The sequence below is a fragment of the Podarcis bocagei genome (assembly GCF_964188305.1).
Source record: "Podarcis bocagei genome assembly, chromosome: Z".
NCBI lineage: Eukaryota > Metazoa > Chordata > Lepidosauria > Squamata > Lacertidae > Podarcis > Podarcis bocagei.
Window position 1 is genome coordinate 6,470,519 of NC_138140.1, and position 9,602 is coordinate 6,480,120.

The following is a 9,602-nucleotide window of genomic DNA, read 5'->3' on the forward strand; positions in this document are numbered from 1 at the left end:
TGCAGCCCTGCTGGTTTTATTGTCACCCACCCCCATCACCAGCCTTGCCTTCTGCCTAGGTCTTGAGATCCTGCAAGCAGATTCGGGAAAACACAGCCAGGCAGACAGGGCATTGTGTTGAACAAGCACCGCCACAAAAGGCATCTGTCACAACACATCACCTGCTGTGTTCCCTGAGTCTCTAGCCAAAGCTACTAATCACATGTGTCCCCACTGGAGAATGAAAGGGCGGCTTGTTTTGGCAAGAATGGGAAGAGCATGCCTTGAAATGCATGCACGTGCACTGAAAGAAGAGCAGAAATCATGAGGTTCCACCTTCTACCTTCCAAGCAAGTTCAGATGGTGGTGATTGAGCAGGCAGGTGAGCCACTTAAGAGAGGGGAGAAGCAAACCTGTGACTTTCTTTTCCTTTTGAAAATTCCTGCCATTGATCTTTCTCTCCACCCCACCCCCCACCGCCGTGATCTACACAGAGCTGTGTCTGTGCAAACTGTTTGTATATCATGCAAGAAAGAAGCTGTCACAACATCCAACCATAGCTTACTTTGGCTGCTGAATGGCACTTCAGAAGGGAGACCGCTGTTCTCAGCCATGGCTTCCATTTTTCCCACTCAGAGATACAGGCTTTGATTATGGCAAAGGGGAGACAGATGGGGTTTTTATATGTCTTTGGAGGAAGCAAGGAGGAGAAAAGCAAGAATCTATGGCCGCTCGGAATCCAGAAGCAGATGCTTCCAAATGAACGCATCAATGCAGCACTTTGCTGACTAGAAGGCAAACTGAGCCAGGTGAAATGAGGCAAGGCTGAACCATCTTCTTGTTGCAGATATTAATATTCTGCACTTTGAAGCAACTGGAAGCATAATAATTGACTCCTTTTGGAATAAATCATTGTCCAAACTTTTACTGACAGAACTCTTAAAAATAAAATAGAATACATCAAATGAAACATCCAAAATATCAGTACAATCTCTTGTGCTGCCCAGCACAGACTCAGCATCTTAAAAAAATATGGAATGATCCAAATAGACCTAAAAGCAAAGGTCTCTCTTTCTCTCCAGCCTGCTCCAAGCCTCCAGGCTGTTAGCTCTCCCTTCAGGAGAGCTCCTTTTTACATCTTCACTCCATTGAATTTGGGGGGAAAGACCCAAAGGCAACTCCCTTCAAAATGGAGATTTTGCAACCCAATACCTCTCACATGATCCAAGGTTACAGCTCTCACATGTTAGCTACCAGAGAACAACAATCAGTTAGTTAGTCATTAACTTAGCAAGAGCTCAAACTGCTCTCCTTGCTTTCAATATAGGCTCATGGGAAAAAACCATGTTAAACCTTCTAAAATATAGATTATACCATTTTAAACTTCTATGTCAATTAAACCATTATACTGGATACTTCTGATCTCTCCACACGTCCCACCATCTGGCTTGGTTTCCCCAGCCACTGTGGGTGGCTCCCAACAGAATATTAAAAACACGATAAAACATCAAACATTAAAAACTTCCCTAAACAGGGCTGCCTTTAGATGTCTTCTAAAAGTCAGATAGTTGTTTATTTCCTTGGCATTTGATGGGAGGGTGTTCCACAGGGCAGGCGCCACTACTGAGAAGGCCCTCTGCCTGGTTCCCTGTAACCTCACTTCTCGGAGTGAGGGAACCACCAGAAGGCCCTCAAAGCTGGACCTCAGTGTCCAGGCTGACACTTAGTGAAGTGAAATATGCATGTTGAAGTGAAGTTACATTGGAAAATATGCAAACTGGAAGTAGGAATTATTATCCCCTCTCCAGCCTTCTAAAACTAGCTATTGTTTCTGAAGACTAGGAAGCAAAAGGGTAAGGGGACATATCTCTCCTTTAATTTGACTATACCTGGTCCAGGTCAACACTCATCTGCAGTATTTCAGAATCTCATATTTGAGACAAAATTTAGATTTAATTGCCATACTCCGTTCCCAAGTGACTCTGTATTCACTAGTGGAGACCTCACTGTTACATTTTGGTCATTTCAGAGTTCATGAATGGTGTCACCTCAGGACCCCATGATCTCTTAGATCATTCTTCTGATTGAAGAAAGCAGCTCAGAGTAAAGTATGAACCAAGAACTATCAGAGTGACTCAGATTTTAGAAACCCAGAAATAGCATATGAACATCAGCTCCAGTTAGTGTAGCCAGTGATTAGGGATCAGTTGTGACTAGTGGCCATTGGGAATGGTAGGGGGTAAGACAGGGAGCCCAAGAGTAGTTGGAGCCAGAGCCAAGGACAGACTGAGCCTACTAATTCAAGTTTTAGCCCCAACTTTTCGCCTGCTTAGTTCTACAAGAGACAATGCTAAGACTAAGGAGGAGAAAGCAGATAGGCAGTGCTACCAGTCTGAATTGGTTTTAAGTAAGAGAGCTGGAAGGTGGGGGCTTGCTGTGAGCACCCCAAGTTTGGTGGGGCAGTGTCCCACTTGCCCAAATGGATCAGCCTCCATTATTAGGGATGATGGGAGTTGTTGTTGTTACTACTATTACTACTACTATTAGTGTGTATATGTTAAAGGTAAAGGACCCCTGGGTTGTTAAGTCGAGTCAAAGGAGGGTGTGGCAATCACCCTGGTTTCAGGCCAAGGGAGCCCCTGTTTGTCTACAGATAGCTTTCCCGGTCATGTGGTCAGCATGACTAAGCTGCTTCTGGTGCAACAAAACACCGCGATGGAAGCTAGAGCACATAGAAAGGCCGTTTACCTTCCCACCACAGTGGTACCTATTTATCTACTTGCACTGGTGTGCTTTCAAACTGCTAGGTTGGCAGAAGCTGGGACAGAGCAATGGGAGCTCACCACCGTTGCAGGGATTCGAACCACCAACCTTCTGATTGGCAAGCCCATGAGGCTCAGTGGTTTGGACCACAGCACCACACACATCCCTTTTACCTTTTACACACACACACAAACAGGGAGAGAGAGAGACAGATTGTGGAAAGAAGGAAGGAAGGAAGGAAGGAAGGAAGGAAGGAAGGAAGGAAGGAAGGAAGGAAGGAAGGAACATTGCCAGCTCACATTGGCAGTAAAAATATTCCATCAATTTAAATGTAAACTTATAAATTAATATAAGCAGCCCATGTGTCCTAATAGCCATCTAAATGAAATTAGCAATTATAAGCCATGCCATAAGACTGATTTATTATTACTGAATGCCTGTTTTTAATCTGTTTTGGCCTCCCCAGTAGTATTTTTTAGGTTGTAATCTCTGTTTTTATCATACTGTTTTATTATTTTTCACTTTGCCTTTTTGTACACTCCTTGAATATTTAAAAAAAATAAATTAGCAATTTAAAAAATGCTTTTAAATAAATAAATAAGTCTCTTCGTCTGAATTCAGTTTCATAGGAACATGCTTGGAGCTGGATTGTGGCTCAGATGAATAGGACAATTCCAAATGGATGGCTTTGAATCAGGTACTGCTAAATCTGTTTTGTAAACTGCTTTGAGGGTTTGTTTTTACAATCAAATGGTATCTAAACCTTTAAAATAAATATACGGTAAATAAAAAAACTGTGTAGAGGTCAATTTTAATGCATCATTATTCAAATTAGTTTATTTCTCTTGGGTGGCATTGGTTATTTATCCCTCCTTAGTTTACTCCGAAGGTTCACCAGCCAACTTATTTTTGTGCTCTGATATGCTGCCATTTCAAACGGGACAACACAGCCCTTTGGAAACTGGCTATACCATGGTGAATATAAAAAGCATAATGATACAAAACAGGGGTTGTTTCCAACCTGCTGCTGATTTTACTGCTAAAACCTGGAGTCATCCAATAAAACTGGATTCTAGATGTTTCAAAACAAACCAAGGGAATGACTTCTTCACAGTGCGTTTTGTTAAACTATGGAATCCATTTCTACAACATATGGGAAGGCCACCAGCCAAGTGGCGTTGTGTGAACTCATGACACACATGTACTAGGGAGGAGGGAAGGCGCTCTGGAGGTTGTGCACTTGGGGAATGCAGAGGGTGAAGGAGCCCCCCTTGGCATGCCAGTCCTCACCTCTAACACTGCCAGAATGACCCTGTCCCTTACCGGAGCCAATAAGGGTTGCACTGCGCTGCCTGCCCATTCCTACAGGGGGGAGCCCGGCCAGCCAACACTGGGAGAAGAGCGCTGGGCTGCACTGCACTGGGGGCACTTGCATGGGGGTGCCTATTTCACCCCCCCCCTCAGAAATCCACCCCTGGGGCCATGGCCCCTCTGCCCCTTCCATGCTATGCCCCTGCACCTGCCTAGGGTGTAATCTAAACCTGCTTTGTGCCAGACTGGGGGACTGGATTGGACAGAGATGTCCTTCTGCTCTGCCCAGCTGGCCTTTGCCTGCAGAGTGCTGCCAGAGGTCCTCATTCCAGCCACTAGAGCATCACTACTGGGGCATTCTGGGGATGGGGAGGAGCTGATCCAGCTCCACTGCCACTATGTGACAGCATTGGGCCAATTTGAATCCAGCTGCTGTGCCCTCTGAATGCCAGCATAGTGTCAGGCTGCCAGAATAGCCCTGCTGACCATTGTCTGATGCTGTAAATCAGAAGCGGGCAAGTGACTTGATGGCAATTAACTTTTATTGCCTAACACTCAGAGAGCCAGCACACACAAACACAGTTTAGATAAGTGAGTTGTAGGAGCTAGGTTTCTAGCCCCATCTCCCCTCATTTATGTTTCCCTCCCAGCATTCTTCTGCTGTGACTCAGCCCTCCTCAATTGCTTTGCTCTTTTTTCTGCCCTCTGTTCTTGAGCTGTGAAAGCGGGAGGGTAGGGGCCCAGAACAGGACTGTCTTGCAGAGCAGAAGATGCAGCCCCTGCTCTTTCCCTGTCAGAATCTGCACCCACACTCTCTGGCTGCAATGCTTCCCTGCTGGCTCCCTCTGTCGATGGCTCCTTCCTGTCCCACCAGTCTGCATCAGGTTCAAAATCTTCTTTCCCAGTGTCACTCAGGCACCTCCTTGGCAAATCGGGTCCTCCTCACAGAGGGCACATGTTGTGGTGAGAACATCAGGACTGACCTCATTGTTGTGTGTGGGGGAGCGATTGGATAGCCACAACAACCCGATTGGTGGTCCCTCAGTTGCTGGGCAGATCTGGCCAATAGGATTTTTTGTGTATTAACCGAGGGACTTTTATATATACCGCTGCACATTGCGTAGAGCTTCCACTTTTCACTTCGTGCACCAGATCACCCGCCCACCCTCCCTATATTTAGGGTCTTGCTATGACCTATCTACGCCGTCGTGGGTCATCTGCTGTTGGGGCAGGGGCCCAGAAGGAATTTTCCCATTTGGCTGATTGGCTGGTGCCACTTGGGTTTCGCCTGCTGTGTAGCAAATCATCACAACTTTGTAAGGTTTGGCAGTTAGGCATTGGTTCAAGGTGGTCTGGAGGGGAGGTCAGAGAACCTGGCCCCTCCAATGTGCAACAGGTACTCCATTAAAGGAATCCAGGGACTTGCCATGCTTTTGCCGACCCCTTTCGGGGGGTAGGGCCACACAAGAGTCCCTGGGAGCATTTTGGGGTGAGCTTGAGTCACGTGACCATACCAATGCTCCCCCACGGTGTTTACCTGTACTGACGATATGGTGGGGCCCAGTCGTCAGTGCTGTCCTGCTGAGGTCAGGTGCAGCTAGTCGGGAACCAATGCCTAAACAAACCACTCACTATCTGTAATCAATAAAGTTGTGACCAAAATTATGCCAATAACCTAAAACTAAATTCCATGTCGATTGTGTCTTTATTATTGGGAAACTCCTTGGGATCTTAACACACAGCTGGCTGCCATCACTCCTCCTCATCCAGCCAGTCCCTGAAACATAGTGATTTTTGCCTGCCCCATGAGCAGTAGAACTCTGGACATAGCAGTGGCTCTACCACTCCATAAAGCCACAAAAGACAGAGCCCTTGCATGACTTTAACAGGAGACTGCACAAATTAACAGAGCAGATCAGTAGCTGCTATTCATGATGGCCAAATTACTTCCAGCATCAGAGGCAGAAGACCCTGAACACCAGTTGCTGGGGAAAGACAGCAAGAAAGGCATCCCCTCCAACATTTCTCTGATGAAATTTCCCTTTCCCTTTCCATAATGATATTTTTACTATTTACACCCCACACAACTTATTGGGTTGCCCCAGCTACCCTGGGCAGCTTCCAACATAATTAAACAATAAAAAAGCTTCTCTATAGAGAATTGCCTTCAAACGCCGTACCCTCCAACATTTCTCTAATTCACATAGGGACATATTAAGGAAAAGTGGGACATTTCAGGATCAAATAAGAAACCTGGATGGCTTCTCTAAATCAGGGAACATAGGGACACTTGGAGGGTCTGGAAAGGACTGTTGCTTTTGTGTCCTGCTTATGGGTTTTCTAGAGGCATCTGGTTGGGCACTATAGGAAACAGATTACTGGACTTGAGATAGGCTTTTGGCCTGATCCTGAGGGGCTAATCTTATATTGTCATGGTGTTGCTGTAACCATTCTGCAGGTAGGGAAATGGAAACAGGAGGGAAAACATGTTGCAATACATTTCCTTCAGTTTGGCCTCTGTGGCTTCAGTTCAATATAATCCAGCAGAAATGGCTTGAGAGTATCTAAAGAGGGTTTCATCTGTGTTTGTTTTATTCAATTAAAAACCTTCAGCCAGAGCTTTACTCCCCGCAGCTCTGAGAAGGATATTTTTCTATAACACGGCAATGATTTACGATCTACGAGACAGTGTTTAACTGAACGTCATCCCAAAGCTTGAAGGCAGCTTATCAAGGGATTGGTCACTCGAGTTAATGAAAAATGGATCCCTCATGACAGTCTGTAGTGCGGCTATATTTGGATAACAAATGACATGCTGGGCCAGAGGCTTGGCAATTAATACTGTGGTAGGAGACGGTATGCAACAAGAGAGTGAAGCTGATATTTTAGATCAATACAACCTGTGTTGTTCTCATCCCAGAGCTTTGAGACATCTTGCCAGATGGGATCCAGGTGATGGAGTGGGTAAAACAGAAAGGGGATATCCATCTCACATCAACGTGGACTATATCCTTGGCATTTTCAGGTAGGATACTGAGAGAGCCCCATGTGATACCTTGGAGAGCAGCTGCCAGTTAGTTCCTAAGCTAGATGAACCAATGTAAGGCAGTTTCCTATGTTTTTTTGGGGAAGGGCTGTAGCTCAATAGTAGAGTGTCTGCTTAGCATGCAAAAGTTCTAAGTGTATCTCCAGATATGGCTGGGAGTGGGAAAGACTCTATGTGAATCCCTGGAGAGACAAAACCAGTCAAGGTAGACCAGAGGTGAACCTGTGTTCCTCCTAATGTTGCTCATCTACTGGCCCATCATCCCTAAATATGGTTTGGAGCTGGGACTAATGGGAATTGAAACCCAACAACACTTGGAGGGTCCCAAGTTCTCCATCTCTTGTGTAGATGTTGATGTTGTGCGCCTCTGGGGATGAATTCAAACCACAGTGTTAGCAGCACTGAAGTGACCTCTCTGGGGCACAAGCCTGGGTAGTGTGTATGGAGGTCCTGGGCTTCCCTGGTGGCAAGACTCTCAGTCTTGCTGATGTGGTCCAAAGGAGAGCAAAGCAAGATGTTTAGAATTGGCTTGGCTGCAGGAGTTGCCAGAAGGAGGTGTACTAGGCTCCATCCAACCATCTTAGGGACTCAACTTTAGACTTGTGTAGGATTTACTCCTTAGCCTTTTCTTCTTCTGAAGATATTCCACAAGGCAGTAGAGGTTTAGGATCAGTCTTCCTTCTTCTAGATGAGCTACCTTCCCAGGTTGAGGAGCCCCATCTGCCCCCCTACAGCACATGAAGAAACCGCCTTCTTGCCCCACTATTGGTCTTCTCCACTCAATCCACCTGAGCCTGTCCTTGATGAGTCCCTAACTCATCAAGGGTTTGAGACCCATCAGCTACCTTCACTTGGTTTAGGTGGCAGGTCAAAGCCATTTCCTGGGGTGTGGTTGCTGTCACACGCTGGCAGCTTTTCAGAGCCACAAGTGAGAGCTGAGTGCAGGGTGGAGACCAAAGGTGGACAAACTATCCCTGAAGGTGCATGACGTGTCTCCCACCTACCTCTCCACTAACACCCAGTACACCCCATTAACTGAGTTAAATGAACCAATGGTCTGTCTTGGTATGTGGAAGCTTTCTATCTTCCTGTATTGTAAGCTATTGATTTCTATCTCTTAAAGTATTTTTTTTTATTTAGTTAACCAATGTGAATAGCACTGTACAGAAAAATGAGAACCAAAAGGAACTTCCACATTTTAAAAATTGGCACTACAGGGCGCAGATAGGTGAACTCTCCAAAGTTTTTATTTGGAATGCAATCGCAATAGTACTTGGAAGATCTGCATCTGCCAAGAGAACTTTGGCACATTGCTACCCAGCACATCAGGGGGACAGAGGTGGGGGAAGGAAAGTGTAATCCTCCATCCTATCAAATCCCCATGTGCCAGGATGTAACCTATGCTACTTACAGGTGTTTGCAAGGTGAAGGACTGCCTGAGATAAATTTTTGGCTAGCAATGATGAATAAGAAATCGCCTACAGATTGGAATGTATCTGAGACAGAAAATAATGCAGCCAGCTAGCCATGAATGTCACATTCATTCCAAGGATCTCAAACTGGTGTATGTGGTTATCCTAATCCTCATTTTATTATCAAAACCACTCTGTGAGGATGGTTAGGCTGAGAAATGTTGACTGGCCCAAGACCACCCAGTGAGTGTCATTACTGACTTAGGTTTAGAACCCTTGTCTCCCAGGTCCTAGTCCAACACTTTAAATGTTACACCACCCTGGCTCTTAATTGCCAATTTTGATTGAACACACACACAAAGGGGATGGGATGATTTAATCCTTTGTTGTATGTTATGGTTCCAATCCAGATGAGCCCCATGTTGAGATTTGTGCTATAACAACAACACTTGGACTGACTCGGATGTGAGCTAGAGGCACTATGTTGTGGTGTGTTCAGTCTTATCTCAATGAATGTGATATTAGTGGTTAAAGTTCTGGAGTGGGAACTCTCCTGTCAGGAGGTGGAGTCAGGAAGAGTCAGCAGGAGGGTAGATTCCCTGGCTTCTTCAGCAGCTTGCCTCCACTCTGCCTCTTGACTCTCTGCCACAGACTCTCCCTTCTCACCAAGCCCTGTTACCTCTTCATCTTTCAACTCCTCCTCCCAAAGCCCACAAAACAGGCAACTGGGATAGACCAATTCAAAAGTTTCCATCTGGCATCCCTTGACCATTGCCTAAAAATTTATTGCATTCATTTCTGGGTAAGGCCCCCCCCTTCCTCCTCCTCTCACAAAAGCTGCCTTCTAGAGAACATGCGTGCCATAGTGGAATTACTGGTTTTCATTTGCTGGTGAAAGCAATGTCTCAAAGGGGATCCCCAGAGAACTGTGATGGCAGACAGTCCATGGGCTTGATGGTGGGCCAGCGGGCCAGCAACTGGCTTTGCCCTGGCTCTCTGTAGCCTTGCAATTTCCAATTGGAATCACAATGCCACTTCACTCCCTCTTTACCCAGACACACAAATCCACACAAACAAAACTAGGGTTTCCT

The 9,602-nt window shown here is 45.8% G+C and overlaps 1 long non-coding RNA gene across 1 annotated transcript; it reads left to right on the forward strand.

Annotated features, from left to right (window-relative positions):
- Nucleotides 1-259: 259 nt before the first annotated feature.
- LOC308578621 lies at nucleotides 260-7,078 on the forward strand. Its single transcript, XR_014004040.1, has 3 exons — nucleotides 260-361; nucleotides 3,364-3,439; nucleotides 6,974-7,078. It is a non-coding gene; the product is annotated as an uncharacterized lncRNA (long non-coding RNA).
- Nucleotides 7,079-9,602: the final 2,524 nt, after the last annotated feature.